This window comes from Choloepus didactylus, chromosome 24, assembly GCF_015220235.1.
Source record: "Choloepus didactylus isolate mChoDid1 chromosome 24, mChoDid1.pri, whole genome shotgun sequence".
Lineage (NCBI taxonomy): Eukaryota > Metazoa > Chordata > Mammalia > Pilosa > Megalonychidae > Choloepus > Choloepus didactylus.
The window spans coordinates 3,169,155-3,193,476 of NC_051330.1; the positions used below are offsets into that span (position 1 = coordinate 3,169,155).

Sequence of the window (24,322 nt, forward strand, 5' to 3'; positions counted from 1 at the left end):
GGAGAAGGTGATCAATCAAAGAACTTGCATTTGGAGGACTCATTCTTTTTCTTTCTTATTCCTACTTCACTCAGACCAATGAAAGGCAGTGATCTGGGTGAACATGCCTGCCTGTCGGGACACAGCTTACCTTAAGTGGAATCCTCCAATTAGGGAAAGGGTCATCAGGTTAGCAAATTGTTTTTGGTTCTCACATGAGCTCACATCCTATAACCCAGCACATGTTGACAACTATTTCAATTTGTCTACTTCTGCAAAACAAACTACCACAAAGCTTGATGGCTTAAAACAACAACCATTTCACTGTTTCTCATCATTTCATGGGTCAGGAATTCTGTTCAAGGCAGCATCATATGGGTTTCCCAGAGATCCAGCTGGCAAAGGTCTAATCTAGAGGGTAGAGGTATCTTCACTCACAGGCTTTGGTGGGAACAGTGGAAAGACTAGACCCAGCTTCTACTGTCCACCGGAGCACCGACCTCTGGCCTTTCCCAAACACTTACCTACACTTCAGGGCTCCTAGAGACACTGATGTAAGAGACCCAGTAGGAGGCTGCAAGTCATCTAACAATCCAACCTCAGATTTCCCAGAATATCATCTACATCACAATTCAATCAGGTAAAATCAGAGTCAAGGGCAGAAGAAGGAAAGAAACTGGTGCTATATTTAATTCTGGGAAGTAATAAAGGTGAAATTTTGGTTCTCAATTGATTTATTTGCTAGTGGATCACAATTTGTGGTGGTGATTTTACTTCTCCTCAGAGAGCCCATCAGAGGAGATGAGATCTGATGCAGATTAAGGCTTATGTTAAATTAAATTAGATCCCACAATCTTGAAATTCATATAGCAAGATGATCCAATTACAGATAAATGGGGTTGTACATTGTTCGTTTTAAAGCAAGCATGCTGTAAATACAGCTGTTGCTTTTAGTTATACAGCTAGAAATGAGGAAAAAGAAGACAGATTTCAGGAATTTTCCTGATGTGCAAGATAATTTGCACAGTTTATATACTGTTGTGATACTGATTATGGTAAGCTCATGAGGTCACTTAGTGGGGTTATCACAAAGTTGATGAGAAAATTAAATTTTCCACCATTTATTGTTTTTTATTTCAAATAAACTACTAAGCATTTATCCAAAACATGAAAAAATGCAAATGTGATGATTACATGCTCTTATGCCATGCTAGATCACTGTCTAATGTGCCTGCCTAAGTCCATCTGACCTCTGGATGTGGGGGCAGATAACATAACCCTGTTTACAGAGTAAATTAGGGACCAGGCAGTTTATTTGTAAACTGATAAGGAACTATGATTTACCTTCCATGCAATAGAAAAGATAAGGACAAAGATCATGGTTCATTGCTGATAGGACAGAAAGCAGTTTTGTACTCAACCTTACTGTCTTGTCTCCAGGATTTTTTCCCTCAAATGACTCTAGCATTACCACGACCCTGCATTAATGAATAAAAATAAAATCTGTGACAAAGTTCATTTTAAACTTCTGGCAAACTGATTTTCAACTAAGATGCCTTGTGCACTCAGTTAGGAAAAACTAACAGCTTCAACTAATGGTTCTGGGAAAACTGGACCTCCATATGCAAAAGAAAGAAAGTGGAACCCTACCTCTCACCATATTAAAAAAAAAAAAAACTCAAAATGGTTCAAGAACCAAAGTAAACAATGAAAACCATACACTTCTCAGAGAAATCATAGGGAAGTATATTGAAGATTTTGTGATAGGCAATGGTTCCTTAGAATTTACATGAAAAGAATGAAAACAAAAGGGAAAATGGATAAATTGACTTTATCAAAATTAAAAATTTTGTGCACTAGAGAAATTCATTATGAAAGTGAAACATGACCTATATAATTGGAGAAAATATTTGAAACCACATATCCAATAAGAGTTTAATGTCTAGAAAATATAATTCATACAATTCAACAAGAAAAAGACAAACAGTCCAAGAACAAATGGGCAAAAGACATGGATAGACATTTCTACAAAGAATATATACAAATGGCTAAAAATCACATGAAAAGTTTCTCAAATGTTCTGATTTATGGTTTAGCTCTGTGAGCTTTGTTGTGAATTTTTCAGGATTTTCTCTACATACAATCATATCATCTGCAAATAGAGAAAGTATTACTTCTTCCTTGCCTTTTTGGAAGATTTTTATCTTTTTCTTGCCTAATTTCCCTGGCAAGAACTTCCAGTAAAACATTGAATAACAGTGGTGAGAGTGGACATCCTTGTTTTGTTTCTGATCTTGGTGGGGAAATTTTCAGTCTTCACCGTTAAGAAGGATATTAGATGCGGGCTTTTCATATATACCCTTTGTCATGTTGTGCAAATTTCCTTCTGTTCTAGTGCTCTATGTAGTTTTATCAAGAAAAGATGCTGTATTCTGACAAATGCACTTTTGCCATCAATTGAGATCACAAGTATTTTTTCCTTCATTCTGTCAATGTGTTGCATTACATTAATTGATTTTCTTATGTTGAACCAACCTTGGATAGCAGGAATAAATACCACTTGATCATGGTGTATTATTCTTTTAATATGCTGTTGGATTCGGTTTGCTTGTATTTTTTGAACATTTTTGCAGCTATATACGTAAGAGATATTACTCTGCAGGAGCACAACATTTTGAATACAGTGAACAGCACTGAAATATATGTATCTAAATACGATTAAAGGGGGAAATGTTAGGTTGTATATACGGTAACAGAATAAAAATTTTGAAAAATATCCATGAAACTCCACTACACAGTGAACCCAAATTTAAACCATGGACTTTAATTAATAATATACTTAAAAATCTGTCATTTTCACTTGTAACAAGTGATCCACAGGAATGCAAGGTGTTGATTTTGGGGCGGTAATGGGAACCCTTTAATTTATGCATGATTGTTCTGTAATCCCATAACTTTCTTAAAAAGAACAACAGAAGAGACTCAAAATAATTAGCTATTAGGGAACTGCAAATCAAAACCACAATGAGATTCCATTCCTTACCTTTTGGAATGGCTACTTGAAGTAAATAGAAAATAAGTGTTGCAGAGTATGGGGAGAATTAAAACCAACCATTCATTGTTGATGGGAATATAAATTCTGTAGCTGCTATGGAAACAATATGGTGATTCCTCAGTAGAGAATAGTCACATAACCTGACAATCCCACTTGTAGGTACATACCCTAAATAATTGAAAGCTGAGGTTCAAACAGACATATGTAAACTGATGTTCTCAGCAGCAGTGTTTCACAATTACCAAAAGATGGGAGCAACCCACGTGTCCATCAAGAGATGAATGACTAAACAATTAGTGGGATATAAATACAAAGGAATATTATTCAGCCACAGAAAGAATAAAGTTCTGAGTCATGCAACATAGAGGAACCCTGAAGCCATTATGCTGGATGAAGTAAACCAGGCACAAAAGTATACATGTTTTATCATTTCACTGATATGAAATGATGAGAATAGGCTAGTTCATAGAATCAAAAACTGGAATATAGGTTAGCAGGTGTAGAGTGGGGTTGGGAATGGGGAATTAATGCTTAATTGGTACAGAGCTTCTTTGTATGACTCTGCAACACAAAAAGTGTACCATAATGCAAAATATTCACTAAAGGTTTTAATACAATTATAATATCCTTTCACCAATTGTAGCAAAGTCAACACTAATCCAACATGTTGATGATAAAGAAAACTGGGTATATAAGTGGGGTATATGAAAACTCATTATTTTCTGTATATTTCTGTAAACCTACAACATCTCTAATAAAATATTAGCTTAAAATGTTATTCTACTATTTCAAGGGAGGATTTGAGAATTTTTTGACATATGAGATTTTTTTGATTTGAGAATTATTTGGCAGAAGAAACACAAAAATACTTTATTTTAAGATCAAATCTTTACTATTAACCCAGTTTCAACTTTTGGAGTTAACTAAAGTCATCACCGTATTGTGAAAAATTTTGACATTAGAATCTTCATACCATAAGTGATGCATAACCATAAAAAACAGAGAAACTCCATTTACTTTATTGAAGAAATTGGAAGATGCAAACTATTCAATTAGGAACTTGGTCCCATTTGGATGAATGACTTTGTTACAGTGCCCGTATGACAATTGAATGTAAGCACTCTTCAACTCAATTTATCTTACATCATGAAATGATAATTTAGGACTGCTCTTTGAATAATCAAAGACCTTGTGTCTCTAAAGTACAGTTCAGCTCTGTTCTTTCATTCTGTGTTCAGCTATGTGTGCTGGTTTGGAGCTGTTATGCACTCCAGAGAAGGCCAGTTTCTTTTAATCCATTCCTTTGGGTCCAGGCCTATTGGAGGTGGGATTTTATGTTAGGTTATTTCAATTGAGATGTGACCCAGCCCAGTCAAGGTGGGTCTTCACCCTGTTACTGGAGTCCTTTATGAGAGGATAAAACACACAACGATGTAGAGAGATGAAACACATGGAGCACAGAGAAAAGCCCTGGAGAAGCAGAGAGAGAAGAACACAGGCATAGAAGCCGAGAGAGGAAACCACTGAGTCTAGAAGCTGGAAACCATGAAACCTGGAGAGAAGGAGCAGCAGATGTCGGCCACACATGCTCTCACGTGGCAGAGGTGTCCTGAATGCCAGCAGCATTTCTTCAGAGAAGGCATCTTCCTGTTTATGCCTCAATTTGGGCATTTACACAGCCTTGTAACTTTAAATTTGTTAACTACTAAATCCTCATTGAAAAGTCAACACATTTCTGGTATATTCCATTCTGGAAGTTTGAGCAAACCAAAAATCTATGATTGGACTAAAGTGTTTTTAAGGTTATGAATTGTTAATTCCATTAAATGTTAGCACTGATTTCTTTTGATTACAGAAACCCTGTCTGTGTTTAAACATTTTTTCCCACCTAATATCACATAAGACTTATATAGTCTTTCCGACATAACTCCAGAAGTCCATCTGCTCTGCATCCTACACATCCCCGGACAACACACGTGCAGTTCTCCTTACCCCCTTCACTTGAAATTCCATCTCCTTCCCCCATTCTAGTGGATGGCAGTAGAATGTTTTCCCCACCCTTCTTTTCTCCCCCTGAATCATGCTTGCTTTCAGGGTGGAGGTATCCTTTTGTAGAATATGAGGAGTGCAGTTCAAGAAACATGTGCTTACACATGGTGATTGGGTGATGGGGATGTAGATATGAATAACAGAAGTAAGAAATCTGAGCCTGCTTCTCAAGTGAAGCAGGCTCAGACAAGCAGGTAGGCTTATTTTCTTCCTATTATGGAATTTAATTTCTATTTTGAATCCACATCCCATGAAGGAATTCTGGGAAAATTTACCACACTCAGGGTTTCCCATTTCCCTTTCCCCTGGGTTGCACCTAAGTTGAGTGATTGTGTGGTGCCGTGTTGTTGGCATGTCTGACCCACAGGTGTGGTTTTCTAACCATGCCTGTATCTGCTGGGATGTGCATGGTTGTGTCACTATCTCAGGCTTGGACTGTATTGATTAGAGCCCCTCATTCCTCACCCCAGAACCAAGCCCCTACCTCAGCTACTTCTACACTCTCATGGAAGGCACATGGGCAATTGGTCTGAAATCCCAAGTTACTCAAGGAACTTGGAAACTGGGACCATCTTCAACATTCAGCCGTATTGTTCTGCTTCTTATTGTCACATAATTGCATACTTTCCAATTACCAAACCCAGGTGGGGATCTTATTCTCCAACTCAACCTGGACTTGGATCAGGGACACCAGTGTATATGGTCTCAGAGATGCTTCAGAGCCTCAAATGCGCAGATTGCCCACTTAGTTACTATCATGTTCTACAGACTGTTGTGCTGAGAGCTGGAGAAATAGTCAAAGGTTTTGACCCAGTCTGAGTTATCAGAGAAGGCTTCCATGGATGAAATGATAGCTAACCTACATTTTGAAGGATGGGTTAGCGTGAGCTGGGCAAATGGCAGAGGGAAGAGACTTACATGTAAGGAGAAGAAAAAGACACAGAGTGACAAAATGCTTGGTACCTCTGGGGAGCCACAGGTAGACTGCTGCTGTTGGAACAAAGAGCACAAGCTGAAAAGTGGTGGGAAATGAGGGGAGAGACAGGCAGGGAGGTTCTTGCTTTCCTTTTAGTTTTAAATGCATTTTTATTGAGATATATTTACATACCTTACAATCATCTGAATTGTACAATGAATTGTTCACAATATCATAAATATAGTTTGCATTCATCACCACAATTAACTTTTGAATATTTTCATTACACAAAAAAATAAGAATAAAAATTAAAATAAAGGTAATAAAGAACACCAAAAATATCCCATACCCCCCACACACCCTATTATTCATGTACATTTTGTTCCCATTTTTCTACCCATCTGTCAATACACTGGATAAAGGGAGTGTGAGACACAAATTTTTCACAGTCACATGCTCACACCATATAAGTTATATAGTTATCCAATTCTCTTCAGGAATCAAGGCTACTGGGTTACAGTTCAACAATTTCAGGTATTTCCTTCTACCTATTCTAATACAGTAAATACTAAAAAGGGACATCTATGTAATGCATAAGAATAACCTTCAGCATGACCTTTTAACCCCATTTGAAACTCTCAGTGACTGAAACTTAATTTTGTTTCATTTCTCCTCCCCCTTTTGGTCCAAGAAGGCTTTCTCAATTCCATGATTCTGGGTCCAGGCTCATCCCCAGGAGTCATGTCCCACAATGCCAGGGAAATTTACATGACTGGGAGTCATGCCCCACATAAGGGGGAGGGCAGCAAGTCCTCCTGCAGAGTTGGCTTAGAGAGAGAGGCCACATCTGAGCAACAAAAGGGGTTCTGAGGCATAGATGCTTAGGGACAATTGTAAGTTGACTAAGCCTCTCCTTTGCAGAAACAAGCTTCATAAGGGCAGCCCCAAGATCAAGCATTCCTCCATCTAAATTGGTAGTCCCCAATGCTTGTGAGAATATCAGGAATTCCTCAGATGGGTAAGTTTAATACATCCACATTTTCCCCAGTCCCACAAGGGGTGTTTGCAGATACTTTTTTATTCTCTGGACAGATTACTCTGGGTTGTATCAGGACTTCACACTATGCTGTAGAAACCAAACAGTTCTCATTCCCTATTCAAGATTCCATGTAACTATGGTTTTTGAATAAACTAACCATACAAGTTAAATTGTCTAGTGTGCTACAGAAAATAGAGATTCTATATGAAGGAAACCTCTCCTCCTTTGGCTTCACATAGAAGTTGAAGTTTTAAGACAAAATCAACATCATCCTTTACCCATTAGTCTGATTTACCTTAGTCCTAACCAACTTCATTTCATTCATGTCACTAACTGAAGTCTGATGTCTTTCAGAGTTTCTTTAACAGTTGCTCTATGGGGTACTACTGACATTCATAGCTGCCAAAGTCTGTCTCTAAGTCTCAGGTGTCACACAGATTCCCAAAGTTCCAGTGTCCAACCAGGTTATACACAAACAGCTCATCATCTCAGAATTTAGAAATAACCATTGCAACTCAGGAATAGATCTAACTGCTGTAAGAGCTTACAATCTAAGAACCTTTACAACAAGCCTTCCCCTGATCAACTATGCTTTCAAATTCAAATGTCAGGGCTTGCATGTTATAATTAATCCATATTAATGTGGCATTATAATCTTTGTATTTTCCATTTCTGGCTTATTTCACTCAACATATTGTCTTCAAAGTCCATTCACCTAGTTGCATGCCTCATAATGTCATTCCTTCTTGCAGTCACTCAATATCCCATTTTATTTATACACCATAGTTCACAATTCTGTTTATCAGTCAGTGTACCCTTATGTCACTCCCATCCATTGCAAATTGTGGATACTGCCACCATAAACACCAGTGTGCAAATGTCCATTCATGTCCCTGTTCTCATTACGACCAAGTATATTCACACCAATGGGGATGCAAAATCATGTGGCTGTATATACCTAATAATTGTGTTGCAGGATCATTTGGCATCCCCATCTTAGCTTCCTCTGGAACCACCACACTGCCCTCCAGATGGGCTACACCATCCTACTTCCCACCAACAGTGAGTAGGAACACACCTCTCTCCACATTTCCCCCCACTTGTATCCCTCTGATATTTTAAACAGTTTAAGTCACACACCAGACAATCCATCCTAATTAAACAATCAATGGTTCTAGGTATAATCCCATAGTCATGCATTCACCACCACAATCTATATGAGGACACCGCCATTTCTTCCACAAAGAAAGAAGACAAGAAAAAGTAAATGGAAGATAAAAAAAATTTAAAAAGAAATGAGAAAAATGTAAAATAAAATAGTGAAAATGTCAGACAAAAACACCACCACCAAGAATCCCATACCTTCCCTTACGTCCTCCACTTATTGACATTTAGTTTTTGTATATTGCCTTCATTAAAATTAATGGAAGCATATTACAATGTTGCTGTTTATTGTGGAGTCTAGTTTGCACTGAATATATTTTCCCCCCTAAACCGTCCCATTTTCAAGCCCTTGGTATGTTGACATTCACTTGTTTTCCCTCATGTGCAAACATTCTTGTATCTGTACACCTGATCACCATCATTGGCCACTCTAGGGTTTGCTGTGTTATACAATCCCAGACTTTACCCTCTATCTTTCCTTCTGGTGTCATGCATGTCCCTTGCCTTCCTCTTACAACTGCAATCACACAAGGAGGTTCTCTATTAATTCATTAAGCATATAGGACACTGCCATGTCAGGGCACTAAACAGGGTAGTGAAACTTATAAGGGGTCCATAAAATATATCTCCCAAATTAGGAAACATTGAAAATAATTGAAACCTGGGACTTTCCAAGGCCTCCCTGGATGTCTGGTCACTGTTCATACATAAAGTTTAGATAAACACATCCAGGGTGTTGTGGGGAACATTTGGAGGGATGCAAAGGGGCAAACTATTGCAACTGCCGAGCTGAGAAGCGGTGAGCAGGGGGGGATATATCTGTGACATTGATGGGATCATGTATTTTGGGGTGAGGTCAGGATGACAGAGGTGAAGAAAACTAGCTCTTTGTCTTGCTCCCTTGATCAATGAATGACCTGGGACACACACCGGTGAAGAAGGAGCCGTTGCAGGGGCTGCGTGTGAACGGGGACGAGTAGTTTTGCTATAGACTTAAGGCAGGAGCAGCAAGGGGTTGCCGACATTTCATTCAGGGCTATGACTGTAAAGGTGTATTACTGAATGGAAAAATGCTCTCAAAGAGCCTGAGCGATCAGCTATGCTTTCCACTTTGTGTGACAATTGTCCATGTTTGCTCTTTTAATTGGTCATTGTCCTTTTGGTACTAGTGTCATTGCAATCGCTTTGCAATTATTTTCAATACTTTCTCGTGCTTAATTTACTTTATACTCCAAATCCACCTTCTCCACCCTTTTAGTATCCAAAAAGGCTGGCACACATAGGCTATATAAATGCGGTCTCTCTCCCTCTGGATTATGTTTGGATTTGGCCCAGGGGCAGCACTGGCTGGAGACCTCAAGATCAGGCATTTGATTATCCCCATTTCCCTTGCTAAGGGGCAGGTTTAGGGGACCTCAGTCTACTGAGGTGACAGCTCCTGTCTACCGCTGCCATCTCCAGGTTCCAACAACCTGCTCCTCTCCCTGACCTTTCAGGCCTGCAGAGGTCACTCCCCGCTGTTGTTCACTCAGGGGTAAACACTTTCTCTTGGTGGTCTCCTACACCTGCCCACATCTTTGCAAATACCCTCCTTATTAAATTCCCCTCTTATTCCTCAATTGGTTGATGCCATGTATTGCTTGTCACGACCCTAATGCAAAGCCTGCTTTACCTTTGAATATATTGATGGATTTTAGGCACCTGAAAGAGAATGGAGGGAAGGATAAGCATCTCTGAGGCAGCTTTGCTGACTGCCTGGGAATCCCAGCCCCATCACCCCACAGATTCTAAAGAACAGTTTCAACCACACTGTCCAGCTGTCCTTAAAGTTGTAAAGTAACCCACTGTATCACTGACTATTTCTCAGCAGGTTCAGGGAAACGAAAGAGAAAAGGAACAGAAAAGAGTGAATGAAAAGACATTAATGAGGAGAAATGATGTTAACATTAATGTATTAGGAAAAAAAAGAGAGACTGACCAGGACATAACTTGATATTTTTAACTGAAAGAAAATTTCTATATTGCAATCCAAGGAAACATATTTAATGATTTCAACAAACACTTGCGTACTGTATTTGGCAGTAGAAGGATAAAAAATTTTCATAACTGATTTCAAGCAATCTACAAGCATTAGAAATAAGCAGAGAATGTTAAGTCAAATGTCTATCTCTTCCAGTGGAGAAAAAAGTATCCTGCTGAGAAAAGAATCCCAGTGAATGAGCCTGTTGGACTCTTCCCAAGTTGGCCTTCACCTGCAATAAAGGAGACCTTCAGGACTTTACTCAGGATGGTCTTGCTGTCCTCGACAACTATCATGAGGAAGTGTTTTTGTTTCAGCTATCTAAAATAATGAATGACAAATTTACCTAAGAAGGGGATGCATTTAAGAACGGACCGTGGCACCTGAGGTTGGTGACATCCTTCTGCAATGTGTCCCTAAGCTTTGGGAAGTCATGCAAAGAATGGTCAAGACTGAAGACCAGGAATATAGGGGTTCACACACCCATTCCTACTGGAGATTTTCTAGGATATTTCCTCGGATATTCTGCTGGAGCTCTCCCTCCCTGAAGGCACTCGTGCTGAGGTCCCTGTCTAGCTTGGTCCACACCACATAGAACTTTCCCATGTGCTCGATGGTCCTGGCAAGCCTCATGTGATTCATGCTGAACTGCTCAGATGTGATGATGATGAAGAGATCATACAGGCTGAACTGCATTTCCTGCTGATAGCTCTCCAGGCTTTGGGTAGTAGCCCCTGTGCCGGGCAGGTCCCACAGCAGCACATTTGGAAAATGGGAGGATGAGTAGGAGGCACGAGGGTTGTTCTCACCACCCCAGTGAGAGCCGCGGCCTCCTCCTCATGCCCGATGCCCCGCAGTGCGTTGATGAAGGAGGACATGCCATTGCCAGAGTCCCCCGTCACTGCGATGTCCACAGGTGTGCAGGACACTGTCCTCACAGTCTGCCTGACCAGAGAAACCATCTGTGGTAATTTCCCATCTGTCCAGGTTTTCTCAATTCTCAAGGCCTCTGCCTCAGCTGGAATGCAGCTGCCCAAATGGTGTTTCACAACACAGGGGAAGGATGCAGACAATGGAGTGTGAGGGGGCACTGGGGACTCTTCCATGTCTGTGAGCAGCGGAGTGACCTGAAGAAGTAGGAAGTGCAGGGTAAAGATGGCCAAGCACACAGGAAAGCAAGGAAATCTGACAGCTTAAGCCCAGGGTTTTAGATCCAAAACCAAGCTGGCAGCAAAGATTACAAACAAAGCAAGCAAACGTGCTATTTGGTGATGTGCACAGCCCTCTGGCTTGTGGGGAGGACCCATGAGGAATATTCTGCAGCTGCTGGGCCAAGGGTCAGCCCCAAGGTGGGACAGTGGGTGCAAGTGGACTGGGGCAGCAGGTCATCCACGGTGGGTGAGCACCCGTCCCCCGTCTAACCTCACTGGGTGAGGGGATGACCATTTGAAATGCCCCAATGGGCAGAGGGAGCAGGTGCTTATGGGGGGCTTTTCATATGGAATGATTCATTTCTAAGCACTAAAATTTCTCACCGCATTTTACTTTCTCAGTCACGAATTTTTTATTTTTTATCACTGTAAAGTGTTTTTTTCTCATTCCTCAATACATTCCCATGAAAATTTTAGATAACCTTCACCAGTGCTTGCCATACCTTATATGTGCCTGACCCTCATCTCCTTCAGCAGGTGACGGGCTTTCTATTTCTGCTTAACAAGCTTTTCATATAATCTCCTACTTATTTTTAAATCAGCACTTACATTTGTACATTACTAGTTATTTATGTAAGTATTAAAGCTCTTTGTAAAGGTCACATTTCCTGGTTGGCTGAACCACTGTAATGTGATCTGAAGCACTGTGTGGGCAGGATTAGAAGAGAGAAGTGGTTGGGTTACCTGGTGGATTCTACTCCAGGTTGCAGCCTGGCTGATGGGCTTTCACAATCACACGAGCTGGGAGAGACTGCTGATACTCTCTCCTAAGAAACTACTACTGTCTTCTCTTGTGTGATCAACACTTTTTAAAATCTTTAACTTCAGGATCACTTCCTTGGCTGAGTAGTAGTTGCCTTGTGGTTCCTCCCATGGCCCACTCTGTCCTCTGAGAGGCTATGGCCAGACCCACCTGGATCTTCCTATAAAGTTTCTGGGGACACCATCCCCACATCTAACTGCCCAGGTTATTGCCTCAGAAGACGCCATGTTCCATCTATGGGAAAAGTTTCACATCCACCCATTAGGTCCTGTATATAGTAGCTCCTTGTCCCCAATCCCCTCTGGGACACAACCCACATCCCCTTTCACCTCCCAGATTCCTCAGGATGCTGCTTCTCCAAGGAAGGGAAGGACCTCAGGACACCCAGAAGCAGAGACCAGCTTGGACACATGCAACATGGACAACTGCTGAGCACACAGACCTGTGGCCCTTGCAGAGGGGAGAGTAATGCTGCCACATCACAGGGCCCTTGTAAGGGTTTCATGATACGGTCCAGTCAAATATCTCTGCAGGGCTGACTGAAATCTCCCAGTGAATGTTCTGTGGTCTTAGTGGGACCTCCAAGGAAGGCTATCCTCTTGTTGTCCCTCCAGCCTCTGACTTCTTACTAAGGGGTATTAAGGTCTTGTGTCTGTGAGTCTGTCTGTGCTGCATCCTTGACATGCATTATCTCATTTAATCTTCCCTGAACTCTAATGAATAAGTAATATTATTATCACTGGTTAATGATGAAGAAAGAATCTTACAGATAATAATTTATCCCCAAATTACACAACAAATGAATGAGGGATCCAATTTGATCCCAATGGAGTGGTTCTGTGTTTCTGACTTGGTGGAAGAGGCAGACAAGATTGCTTAATACAGATTCCCCTGCTCTGTGTCCTGGTTTTTGCTGGATACTGAGGGGCTTCCTTTGGGGACATCTCTGCCCTATTATCCATCTGCCATGGCCCCTCCCTGAATGTCCCTTCTCTTCATTTTTGGAAAGAATAGAAACTACTGCCTTCTTTCTCTCATTCTACCAACTCACACTACATTAAAAGCAACAACAACACTGATTTGCAATTGTAAAGGAAAAAGAACAAAATGTCCCCATCTTCCAGAACCTTTGGCAGGAATTTTGCAAACATTAACAGATGGAAATACCTAATAAATTATCAGATAAAAATGCCAAGAATTCAAAGTAAGAGATCATGGAAATGCAACCATCACTGATGATCCCATCTGCATGAGACCGTCAGCCCCTGAGGCCTGTGCCCACAGTACACTGTCAAGCTCCTCCACCTGGGGTCCCTGTGAAAAGACGTTGGTGCCACAGGATAGCAGGGACAGTGCCTCTACCTGAAGGCAAGTGCCCATTGCACTGAGCTAGGTGAGGGGCTAGCGTGGAGGTGGGGGTTGTATGAAGGAGCAGTGCTGGTTGGAGGTGAGGAGAATGAGCCCTGGGCTGGGTCCAGGATGGGGAACATTCTAGAATGACCAGCTGGAAGGGAGCTCTGTGGTTCCAGGATAACCATCTGGTACTTAACCCCACGTTTGTTTCTGCCTCTTATCAGTCAGCTTCACATACTGTGTTTGCAGCACTTGTGAGTAGGTGTGTTTGGTTCACCAGGCTTGTCTTGGAGGGAGACGTAGGTGTGTTCAGTGGAGGCAGAAGGAAATGGGGATGGTTGGAAATCTGTTTACTTTTTCTTAAGTTCTGAAGAGTATCCTCCCTTTTCCGGGTACCTCCCAGTCTTTTCGTGTCCTATCTTGACCATTCGCAACACACAGCAGGTTCCCTGGATAACAGTGGCCCAGGGGCCTTGGAGATCCCCCGGGAGGTGTCCACATCTGCCCTGTGCCAGGTGGACAGTTGCTGTGTGAATTCCAGGGTGGCAGATCTAGACCTCACTGAAGGTTTTCTTCTAGATTTGGAATAGCTTATGTATTCTGCTTCCACTGAACATTGTCCTTATCTGCATCTACAAAAAGGTTAATGTTCTAATCAGGGCTTCCCTTGGGTCCATGTCAGCCAGAAAGGAGACTAATTGGGCAGCAGCTCCTAGATCATTCTCCCTGATTTGTCCACATCTGCCCACAACCCACCACATGCACTCACATTATCTTGAATTTCTCTCTTAGATCATTTGAAAAGCAAAAATACTCTACTGAACAGCTGACAGACCCCACGAGGCCTCCCCCTCTTCTACTCTATAAAGGGTAATAATATTCTCGTCCTTCACAGTTTTCAGTAAATTCTTCATGACCAGGAAGAGACTAGGCAGGTAACAGTAACCTTCCCCTGTTGATGTCTCTCTGTGTTTAAAACTTAACTGACCTTATCAGGCCAGAGAACATAAGGTCATATACAAAGTAAGTGTCCTTCTTTTGAAATTGTGAAATCAGGCTTGTGGAATTGGCCTCATCTTGGGGAAGGAGGGAAAATGGCTCCTCCAAGTATTTGCTCCCCTTCCAGGCTATGGCTTAACCATCGACCATTATTTCTTCACAATATCAGGTTGCTCCAGAGGCTCCAAGCCACCAGGTGTTAAAGATTGATTCAAGGATGATTTTCTGCTTCTAGTGTGCTCCGGCAGGCCTTTCACACACACATGGTATGCAAACACACTCCCATACTTATTCTGATGCATGTTTACAACCCACACACTCACACGTGCTCTGAGCGCACACACACAGTATCACTGTGAACACAGTTAATCACACTGAAGTCTAGTCCTTCAGGCACACACACTTCTGCACGCTTGAAGTACACACATTCTCACACTGATGCTGTCACATGTCCACACACTCATAGTCACACTGGTTCAGAGCACTCCCACTCCCCATCAGTGTGCAGTCACAGACACGCATGCAAGTTACACACCTTAGCACATGGGCATGTACTCGCTCATTCTGCACACTCTCTCCCACAAGCACAGAAGTACATGCAGACACCTGAGGTAAAAGTATCAGGAAACAATTTGCTTTCTCTCCAATCTGCACTTTCATACCTTCTAATCTCCTAGCCTTTCTGTTCTGGTCTATTCTGACCTATTCTATTCTGCCAACCTTTAAAAAAATGCAGGTCAGAAGCCACTAAATAGACGTCTTGCCCTACGGCAGGCATGCAGGCTGAAGGCCGTGGACTGTGGATTCCCATGCCGGGCTCTGTGTAGGTCATGCCGTGCTCCAGTATCCCAGCACTTCAATCAGCAAGAAACCCCAAATGCCGGGATTATATAGGTGAGGGGCACACTCCCATCCAGGGTGGGTTCAAAAGAACAAAGGTAATCGAGTCCTCTCCTGGCTCCCTGAAGAATGTCAGAGAGGGGCCCTGCTCTGAATTCATCATCGAAACTAAATAACCCAGACCCCCAGGCTCATTAGCAAAGTTATTAGCCAAGTTTCCACCCTAGGAGCATCTCACTTACCAGCTCCTGGAAGCAGAGGGTGATCCTTGCAGGGGTCAGGGGCACTCCTGGGACGTCACCCCCTCCTGGGGAAGGTTCTCTGTCCTCCCAGGCAGAAGCAGATCCCTCTGGGATATTCCAAAACCCGAATCCAGGCTTGTCTGCCTAGGAAGGATGGACAGGAGTTATGGAAGGGTTATAGTAGGAAGAACAGAGAGAGACGGAGAGAAGAGTTGCTGGAAAAGGATCTTCAGATGCTTTGGGAATTTCTTCTGAAGTCTGGACCTCCTCACTGCTCTGTTGTTTTTAGATCTAAATCCTTCTCTCTACCCCACCCCTATGGGGAGGGCCTCAACTGCTGTTTTCCTTGTCAATTCCTGGAAATCAGGTGACTTCCCCTACAGCCCCAGCAGGCAGGTTTCACTTTCTCCTACCAGGGGGAGGGGCTGCAGGAGGGGGAGGGGCTGCAGGGGGGAGGGGCTGCAGGAGGGGGAGGGGCTGCAGGAGGGGAGGGGCCGCAGGAGGGGGAGGGGCTGCAGGAGGGGGGCTGCAGGAGGGGGGGGCTGCAGGAGGGGGGCTGCAGGGGGGAGGGGCTGCAGGAGGGGGAGGGGCTGCAGGAGGGGGAGGGGCTGCAGGAGAGGAGGGGCTGCAGGAGGGGGAGGGGCCGCAGGAGGGGAGGGGCTGCAGGAGGGGGAGGGGCTGCAGCTCCGCCTCTGCCCGACACAGGGAAGCTTGTGCAGAGCCTCCCCCTGCAGAGAGGCGGGTTCAGAGGGGAGCCCTGGAGCTCAGGGTCAGAGTGTCCTGGCCCTGACCCTGCAGACTCCCTCCCAGAGCCCGTGCCCTCACTCACCCTAAGTGAGTCCTGACCCCAGGTAAATGCAGACACTTATGGGAAGTTGCTGACTGGGCTTGCCTGGCCCCTGCTCAGCTCCAGTGCTGACTCTCTCCCTCCCACTGGTCTTGGGAACACAAAGGCCCTATCCTGCAGAGAGCTCTTCAGCCCCTCCCCTGACTCAGGTTTCTCTGCCTTCCTGTAAGGACCCTGCTTATTCCAGGAACCCTGCCCCTAAAAGTTTTCCTCTGACCCCCTGATTACTCTGATTTCCATGGGTGGCTTATAATACCTGGCTCTCTATTTATTGCTCTACATAAACCCTTGTTACCATCCTGGGCAGCCTCCAAGACAGTTTGGGGTTTACTGAAAGGAAAAAAACAGCTTCAGATTTTCAGACACACTAAGGGCCATGGGGTACCTCCCAGGGACATGGCCGACCCACCAGAAATGCCCCAGTGAGGAGCAGGTGCCTGAGTGGGGACCCAGAACTCTCAGAAGCTCTTTCCACAGAGACACTGTTGGATGCAGGCCTCGGGTCTTTCAGCCCTTGTTTGTGTGTTCACGTTGAGAGATCATCTACGTATAATTCTCTTCACTTTCCTGAGAGCAGCTGAATTTCCAAGACTGTGCCATTTCTGGGATGCAGGGGGTGTGAGGCAGGAGAGCCCCTGGCTCTTGCACCCGTGCACATAACTGCAGAGTGAACGTGCCAGTTTCCACAGTCAGTGACAGCAAAACAGTGGGAGGATTCCAGACCTAAGAGACAGAAATAAATAATAAAATCTGCACCTGTAATGTTCCTATTGTAGCAATCAGATTTACTCAAAAAGAAAATACAAAGACTGGGTAAGTAGGAATCATAATGTGATATAGAAACAGTAAGTTATGGAAATGAGTTGGAATTATGCTCATATTTAATAAAAAAGAACATTAGAGAATAAAAAGAAACACCTTTGAATTTACAAAAATATATGAGTCTTCACAAGATCAAAGAGGAACTGGTTCAATCTTAGTGGCGTTTTGGAGATTTAAAGTCCTCACTGTGTATATCTGAAAGAGATAGGAAAATGGAAAAGTAAATTCCTCAGTTATAGATACAGGTTATGGCAAGCAAAGTGTTTATTCTGCCACCAAATTATTGCTATATGCAGAAGTAAAGAAAAAGTTTCAATTTCAAGGAGAAGTGCAGGGATGTGCTTTGAAATAACTATCACAGACTCTTCACTTTGGGAGAGTAAGATAAATATCAAAATGAAATATTACCTTAGGGTTTAGTTAGGAAATAACAAGAGTTCCAATCACCAGCCCCTTTCTCACAAGGCCAAGCAAGCCTTTGTATCCCATTCAGGAAGGAAAAATAAGGGACAGTAAAACGAGAGTCTGGGGCTGTGAGAAGTAAGAGTCTTGTCTTCTAGTTAGAAAACATAGAGAACATTTCACACCCTGTTGTGCAAGACCTATTTAAACATCCCGATGCACACTCTGGCAGATTTAGACAACATCTTGGTGACTAGCATTTTGATACCTAGGACTTAGGATAACATAATATTTGTAATCTAAAATGTGAACATGGTGTAAGCACAGTAACACAGCTAACAAATATCTCAAGAAAAGTTAACATAGGAATATAACATTTCCTTCAACATCCTTTTGGAAGAAGATACTTAAACATGAAGTCCCCTGATAGCCTATGTTTCTGATCAATGTGTCAAGGGCAGAGTCGATGCTTCTTTACCTGCTCTCTGAAGTCCAGTGCGAGGCCAGTGGCACAACACATTTTTGATTCCTAGCATTTGAGGAGGCACCCATTGTACCACCTGAAGTTTGAATGCCCCATATCCATTGTGGATGAACCACTTTTACTTCATTAGAAATTGTATCGTAGACACAAAATGCTTTATCAGGTACTGTGTTACACATCATCCTGGAAGAAGTCGGAGTCTTCTTTCCCTTTTTTGGCTGCATTCCATGGGCAAGAAGCTTGACTTTGGTGCACTGTGTCCTCCACCATCAGAAGAGGGCAGATCCAGGAGAGAGCTTTATGGACTGGAATGAAGACATGGCTAGTTACAGCTCCTGTATCCATTGCAAGTGGGTAAGGCCATAAGAATGTATTAATGTGTATAATCTATAAGATTTAATGGGTCTATCTATAAGAATTTTAGGACTTTTAGTAGAAAATAGTATACTGGTACAAAACTGAAATTTAGTTTTCTCTTTATTAAAATATCAAAGTCTTCTTTGATTATCAGTCTGTTCTTAGTAAGGGGCCTTAAAGGTTTTCTGTTATTGTTTTTAATCTGAATAATCAATATAAAAAGCAGAGTCTATATTTTCTAAAAATCAATTCATGTACTTTTTTGTCTTTAATTGTTTAAAAATAGTTATTTTAGCCATCACATTATCTCCTATATTTATTTTAAAAATCTTTTATTCTTACTTTGATAAAAGAAGAGAGCCAAATATTATTTCATAATGACCTGTGACACTATTTAAGCAACTGTTCAATCCTCCTGACAATTTTAGACATTTTGCCATCTCAAATCAAATGCTAAATAATAAGTTTTGTTTCAAACTGTCTTTGAGATTTTCCAAAGTGCTCCTGGAGAGGCACAAAGAATCGTCTGTTCATCTTGCAAAAAAAAGAAGTGCTAAAAATAGATTTATTTGCTATGTGTAAATTGCACAGATAATATTATCAAATTAAAAGGTATTTTCTAACCTTATGTTCATTGAAATTATGTAAATAAAATGTTATTAATATATTCCAGAAATTGTATAAAGTTTTTAAAGTTTTGTTAATGTCCTCAGTGTCCATAAGATATCTTAGTATCGATCTGCTTCATATTAGGCAACAGTATAATGTTATCAAATATTACTTAATTTATTATTAAATTGTTATGTGCAGAGAGGCGGGGCAAGATGGAGTGGTGAGGTATGGGTTTTAGTTACTCCTCTGGGTCAGCTGGTAGATAGCAAGGAACTGTGTAGAACAGACACCTCATGGAAATCTGTGATCAGTCATGCATCATGCAACTGTTTGGAACATGTGAAACAGCTGAGATCAGTGAAACCTGTAATTCCTGTGGCCAGGGGGCCCACACCCCTCGCTGACAGGCATGGTGGACTGTTTTGTGGCTGGTTTCCTGAGGGAGGAGAAGGCCAATGGTGCTGGAAACCAGGAGGGAGGCTCAACCTGTATCCAGTTGCAGAACTTAATAACAAACTCAGACTGCTGAACAAAAACTCCAACCATAGAAAGTACTCCCCTTACAGTAATAACAGTAAATCTTAATGGATTAAACTCCCCAATAAAAAGACACAGACAGGCAGAATGGAATAAAAAACAGGACACTTCTATATGCTGTCTACAAGGAACTCATTTTAGACAAAAGGACAAAAATAGGCTGAAAGTGAAAGGTTGGAAAAAGATATTTCATGCAAACTGCAACCAGATAAAAACAGGAGTAGCTAAATTAATATTAGACAAATTAGACTTCAAATGTTAATAATTAAAAGAGACAAAGAAGGATACTATATATTAATAAAAGGGTCAACTCATCAAGAAAACATAACAATCATAAAAATTTATGCACAAAATCAGTGCCCAAAAATTCATGAGGCAAACACTGAGAATACTGAAAGGAGAAGAAGTAGATACCTCTACAATAATAGTTGGGAACTTCAATACATGTTCTCATTAATAGAGTATATAGACTGAGGATCAATAAGGAAACAGAAAAGTTGAATTGTATGATAAATGAACTAGACTTGACAGAGACTTATAGAACACTACACCCCACACAGCAGGATACACATTTTTCTCAAGTGCTCATGGAACATTCTCTAGGATATACCACATATTGGGTCACAAAGCAAGTCTCAACTAATTTAAAAATACTGATATTATACAAAACAGTTTCTTGGATCATAATGGAATGAAGTTGGAAATAAATCACAGGCAGAAGATTGTAAAATTCACAAATATATGGAGGCTGAACAGCACACTTTTAGAAAACCAGTGGGTAAAGGAAGAAATTACAAGAGAGATTAGTAAATATATTGAGGCAAATGACAATGGAAACACTACATATCAAAACTTATGGGATTCAGCAAAGGCGGTGCTGAGAAGGAAATTTATTGCCCTAAATGCCTATATTAAAAGAGAGGAGAGAGCAAAAATTGAGGAATTAACATTTCACCTGGAGTTACTAGAGAAAGTGCAGCAAATCTACCCAAAAGCATACAGAAGGAAAGAAATAACAAAGATTAGAGCAGAAAGAAATGAAATTGAGTACAAAGAACAATAGAGAGAATCAACAAAACCAGAAGTTGGATCTTTGATAAAATCAACAAAGTTGATGGACCCTTCTAGGCTGAAAAAGAGAGAGAGAGAGTGGATGCAAATAAATGCAATCAGAAATGGGAAGGAGACATAACTACTGACCCTGCAGAAATAAAGGAGTTAATAAGAAGATACTACAAGCAACTATATACTAATAAACTAGACAACTTAGACGAAATGGACAACTGCCTAGAAAAGCATAAATAACCAACACTGACTTGAGAAGAAATAGATGCACTCAGCAAAACAATCACAATTAAAAAGATTGATCCAGTCATCAGAAACCTCGTAAAAAGAAAAGCCCAGGACCAGATTGCTTCACATGTAAATCCTACCAAGCAGTCAAAAAGAATTGGTAGCAATACTGCTGAAAATCTTCAAACTTGAAGAGGAGAGATAGCTACCTAAGTCATTCTATGAAGCCAAAATCATCCAAATACCAAAGTCAGACAAAGATATTACACAAAGGGAAAATTACAGACCAGTCTCTTCAATGAATATAGATGCAAAAATCCTCAACAAAATATTCATAAATTCCATCCAGCAGCACATTAAAAGAATTATACTCTATGACCAGGTGGATTTATTCCAGGTATGCAAGGCTGGTTCAACACAAGAAAATAAATTAATATATTACACATCAATAAATCAAAGTGGAAGAGCAACATGTTCATCTTGTTCAAGGCAGAAAGGCATCTAACACAATAAAACATCCTTTCCTGCTGAAAACCTTTCAAAGGATAGGAATAGAAAGGACCTTTCTCAATATGATAAAGACAATATATGAAAAACTACAGTTCACATCATATTCAGTGTGGAAAGCTGAAAGCTTTCCCTCTAAGTTCAGGAACAAGATAGGGATGCCCACTGTCATCATCGTTATTCAGCATTGTGTTGAAAGTTCTAGCTAGAGCAATTAGGCAAGAAAAGAAATAAAATGCATTACATTGGAGAGGAAAAAGTAAAACTTTCACTGTTTGCAGATGACATGATCCTATATGTAGAAAATCTAGAAAAATCTACAACAAAGTTACTGGAGCTAATCAATGGATATAGCACAATGAGAGTCTACAAGATCAACACACAAAATTCAGTAATGTTCCTGTACACAAGTAATGAGCAGCAGGAATAGGAAATCAAGGAAAAAAAAAAACCATTTACAATAACAAACAAAAGTATCACGTATTTAGGAATAAACTTAACCAAGGCCACAAAAGACCTATACAGAGAAAATGAAAGAAACTGCTAAAATAACCAAACAGGAACTAAAGAAATGGAAGAGCATACTGTGTTCATGGATTGGAAAAGTAAATATAGTTAAGATGCCAATTCTAACTAAATGCATTTATAGATTCAATGCAATAAATTTTAAAATCCCAAACACTTACTTTGCAGAAATAGAAAAACCAATAACCAAATTTATTTGGAAGAGAAGGGTGCCTTGAATAGACAATAACATATCTTGAGAAAGAGGAAAGAAGTGGGAGGTCTCACACTACTTGACTTTGAAGTATATTACAAAGCTACAGTGGTCGAATCAGCAATGGTACTGGAATAAGGATAGATATACTGACCAATGGAATCAAATTGTTCAGAAATAGACCCTTCATTCTATGGATAATTGATGTCTGATACAGCAATCAAACCAAAGCCATTGGGACAGAGGTCCCTTCAATAATGGTGTTTGCAGAACTGGGTATCCATATCTAAAAGAATGAAAGAGAACTCCTACTTCACACCTTATACAAAAATTAACTAAGCATGGATCAAAGACCTAAACATTAGCATTAAGATTATAAGACTTTTAGAAGAAAATGTAAGGAAATATCTTAAAGATCTTGTGATAGGATGTGTTTTCCTAGACCTTATACCCAAAGTACGAACAATCAAAGAAGGCATAGAAAAATGGAATGTCTCCCAAATTAAACACTTTTGTATATCAAAGGTCTTTGTCAAAAATGTAAAAAGGCAGCCTACAGAATGGGAAACAATATTTGGAAAACACATCTGACTTTGTTCTGTCTTACAAATGTAAAATATTCATCAAGTGTATATACCACAATTTATTTGTCCACTCATTCACTGATGGACATTCATGCTATTTCCATCTCTTTGCAAATGTGAATAATGTCACTATAAACATTGGTTTACAAATATCTGTTCATGTCTTAACATTCAGTTCCTCTGAGTAAATACCTATTAATAGAATTGCTAGATCATTTGGCAATTATATACTTCCTGAGGAGCCACCACACTGCCTTCCAGAGTGGCTGCACACTTTTACATCCCCACCAACAGTGAGTAAGTGTGCCTCTTTCTCCACATCCTCTCCAGCACTTGTAATTTTCTGTTTTTTGGATAATGGCCATTCAAGTAGGTGTAAGATAATATCTCATTGTGGTTTTGATTTGCATTTGCCTAATAGACAGTGAAGTTTAGCATCTTTTCAAAATGTTTTTGAGCCATTTGTATTTCCTCTTCAGAAAAGTGTCTGCCATGTCTTTTGCCCAATTTGTTGTTATCTGGTGAAGATTAGCAGAATTACTAGCCTTAGATAGACTCATTTATCACAGCAAGGGGATCTTTATCAGCATTTCAAGGGACCTTTGGCACTACTGCCTGCCTCAGTTTTATTTGTTTCTTTCTTGTAGTTTCCTGGGTAAAATGGGAGTGTATTAGTAAAGCTATTTACCAATCCAACTTAACATTCCCTCCTTTTGGTTAAGAGAGCTTAGGACTCACTGAAGAGCAAAATAACTCTTGGTCTAGTTGATTAAGATTTTGGTAACTTACAGACACAGGTGAAATAACAACAATAAGACAAGATTGTAGTGGCTTTTAGCCATTGAGACCCAAATTTGGTGAATCATCAAAGGTCTACTGGGCTAAAGAGGAACAGGAGCAAAATAATAATTACAGAGAATAGAGAAAGTGAGAAAGTAGTACTGTGTTACAATTTACTCCATCCCACCACTCTTACAATCTTTCAACCATGTCTTCTGCATAAGTCTCTGAGCATGGGAAAGGGGGTGTACAGTTTACAGTCTGTGATGCTGAGAAATGAGGTCACAAGTACAATATAAACAGCCACAAGATAGACACATAATACTGTCAGTGTGCAAATAAGAAAAGTATAACCCTAATGCAAGGGCAGGTAAGTGAGCTATGACAAAAGGGAGTCAATAAGCCCTAGTTTTTGGATATGGTTTACAGAATTTTGTAAATGCCTAAAGTATCAGTGAACTTCGCATGATCATCAGGTATATAAGAGCAACAAATGGTGCCAATCATGACAGAAGTGCTGTCTTTGGAAGCATTAAGCATATCTAAAGCCATGTAATTTTGCAAAATTACTGTTCTTGTGTGTTTTATTTCTCCATTCAAAGTCTTATAATATATTTAGTATCTACAAGAGCATGAGTAGTGAAACTAGCTAAAGCTGTTACTTGCATTAGGCATCTAAAGCTCCAGTACTAAGGGGTCATTCCCACCAATTTAGAGAGCATTTTATACTTAGGTGTTCTAGTTTGCTA

At 40.8% G+C, this 24,322-nt stretch overlaps 3 protein-coding genes and 2 pseudogenes across 4 annotated transcripts in view; 3 read left to right on the top strand and 2 right to left on the bottom strand.

The window, feature by feature from the left end:
- Positions 1–24,322, top strand: part of LOC119520029 (immunity-related GTPase family M protein 1-like) — a 379,546-nt gene that overhangs the window by 197,745 nt on the left and 157,479 nt on the right. The window lies entirely within an intron of this gene.
- The window catches only part of LOC119520038 (immunity-related GTPase family M protein-like), a 215,708-nt gene that overhangs the window by 82,574 nt on the left and 108,812 nt on the right, over positions 1–24,322 (bottom strand). Inside the window, exon 1 of one of the 2 annotated variants that reach the window (XM_037817794.1) lies at positions 15,631–15,703. The exons of the other annotated variant lie outside the window; for it this stretch is intronic. The gene's annotated coding sequence lies outside the window, so the exon portion shown is untranslated. Of the gene's footprint in view, positions 1–15,630; positions 15,704–24,322 lie in introns of those variants that run through there. 2 annotated transcript variants of the gene reach the window in all.
- Positions 1–24,322, top strand: part of LOC119520025 (T-cell-specific guanine nucleotide triphosphate-binding protein 2-like) — a 212,247-nt gene that overhangs the window by 53,088 nt on the left and 134,837 nt on the right. The gene's annotated exons all lie outside the window — the stretch shown is intronic.
- LOC119519695 overlaps positions 1–24,322 on the top strand; it is a 42,952-nt pseudogene that overhangs the window by 2,709 nt on the left and 15,921 nt on the right.
- Positions 10,461–15,751, bottom strand: LOC119520041 (annotated as a pseudogene).